Here is a 2,156-nt window from a genome sequence, read left to right as displayed (position 1 = left end):
AAGTACACACTTACTTTTTTTTAATAAAATTATTCAAGACATATGAGTGGACAGACAATGGAGGTCGACAGACCTGGTGATAATTGCTTCTATAGAAAGTTAGCACATGGCAGTGTCAATCTCTTGCTTTTCTTCTGAGTAGTATTTTATTTAGTTGTAATTCAAACAATAATTTGCTTCTTGAAATTAAGGAATTAATTTTTTTTTCTTTATAAATCTCAGATCCTGCCTTTACCTGCTCCCTCCTATACTGATGTGGTGTATGTGGTATTGCTGAGCTTGTATGTGGTATGTGAACTGTTATACTTTTAAAAACAAAACTGTTTTATAAGTTAAGTTTTCTTTTGTGACCCATCCCATGCCCCTGTTATTTCTTCTCCACATCTGAACCATGGTTGCAGTTCAAGGGCCTGAGGCATGAAATTCTTTTCAGATCAGCTGTGATCAATATTTTTTGGAACTTGATAAATAACAATAAAAGCTGTAATGGCTCCATTAGCATTTTGTGTAAATGTTTGTGTTAAAATTATAGCTTTAATGAGGTCTTACTACATTAGTTTTAGTTTGTATATGTGTACATATAGTATGTATATTTACAGTACACTATGTTGTGTTTGTTGACATATTTTCAGGTGGAAGCAGAATATGTGAGGATTACTACTGCTGCACATGTTCCAAGGCTTTTTACACAACTTGACCAATACACTGACCAGCTCATAAAAGTCTTCAAGAAAAAAAGGAGGCGTTGCAGGGAAGAAAATTAGACAAACTTTGGCCCCAGCCACACAGGTGCGTTATTCTGTTGGTAGCAAAATATTATGGCTAATAAGATCATTTTCAAATTTAAACAGCTAGTGTATGGTAGCTGCACAGTGCACTTACATTTATATTAAGCAAGACAAAGTTTGGTACTCAAAACGTTGGAAAATTTAAATTACCTAAACATATGTAAAATCTGATCCCTTGATTTAGGTTAAACCAGAAGTGAATATTTTTATGTTATGTTTTGAATGCAAAAAAGATGATGTATTAGTTTGTCTTTACCTCCATTATGGACATATATAATGTGGTGGAAACCCTGCCCAACAGGTTAACTATTCATGTCCATGTGATGATTAGTTGGTCTTGTGTACATGTCTATCTGTGCAGTGGATATGTCATTCATTTTGCGTATAATGTGAGTTTCTGTCATCCTAAAGTATATCTGTTTTCTCTTCCTGTATCTCTGCCACTCTCTACAGAAGGAAAGTATTGAAAAGGGGAGGGAGTGTGTCCTCAGGGCACTACCTTTTTACCTGAATGAAGACCCAAGCATCCTCTTCAAAGAATAATTGGTTGGTAATTTTAGTTTAGTTTTTTATCTGTATTAAACCAAATTTTGAATAACTAATGTTGTTGCATGTTGTAATGTTGTTGTTGTTGTAATTTGCATGGAACCTGTTTAAATGTTTTGGGAAATCTTCTTGTATACCCAAACTATTTATATTTATCGTTGAATCTGTAGTCTAAAATAGTGGCGCACTGGGGTGCATGTTCCTAATATTGTGTTTACGTCATTAAAGGGTAGCTTTGGCCCTTTTTCTTTCTTTTTTTAAAACTGGATGCCATTTTTCTATGTTTTTGTGTCTAAGCTACAGCTGTTCAGAGGGAGCTGGAACAAATTACCCTTGCTATCTTTACCATCGAAAGAGCTGATGCCAGCACTCCTCCAGCCGATGTGGGTATAACCATCTAGTGTGTCCTGCATGACCTGGAAGACCTGGCCTCTGCATGTGCACTCTTAATGGGTGGGATATATGCACTGAATCTCAGTTAACCTCAAGACTGAAAGCTAAGAGACAATCAAAAGCATTGAGATTTAAAGGATTTAATTGAGAGATGATACTGCACCAGAAATGTTGAAGGGTGGTGTGTATATTAGCGTTCAAGGCATATTGTTATGAGGTGGAAATATATTCATATTCAGTTTGTGTTACATTGTGTGCATTGTAAAGGTAATTGCAATACATACTAAAAATAAGGGTAAGTTAGGAGGTTGATCTGATATCCCCGTGTTGGTGTTGTTCCCAGATCATCATACTAAATGTTGTTCCAGGATCAATATTGCAAGTGACCAATCAGAATGTTGTGACGTCATACTTTTGCGACTTCGGGAA

The 2,156-nt window shown here is 35.8% G+C and overlaps 1 long non-coding RNA gene across 1 annotated transcript; it reads left to right on the top strand.

Annotated features, from left to right (window-relative positions):
• The first annotated feature begins 650 nt into the window (after window positions 1-650).
• Window positions 651-1,771, top strand: LOC145429599 (uncharacterized). Its single transcript, XR_013909848.1, has 3 exons — window positions 651-789; window positions 1,242-1,334; window positions 1,632-1,771. It is a non-coding gene; the product is annotated as an uncharacterized LOC145429599 (long non-coding RNA).
• The last annotated feature ends 385 nt before the right edge of the window (window positions 1,772-2,156 follow it).

Source organism: Astatotilapia calliptera, chromosome 6 (assembly GCF_964374335.1).
Source record: "Astatotilapia calliptera chromosome 6, fAstCal68.1, whole genome shotgun sequence".
Classification (NCBI taxonomy): Eukaryota; Metazoa; Chordata; class Actinopteri; order Cichliformes; family Cichlidae; genus Astatotilapia; species Astatotilapia calliptera.
Note: the sequence above shows the minus strand (reverse complement) of the source record. Positions and strands in the feature narration are given on the sequence as shown.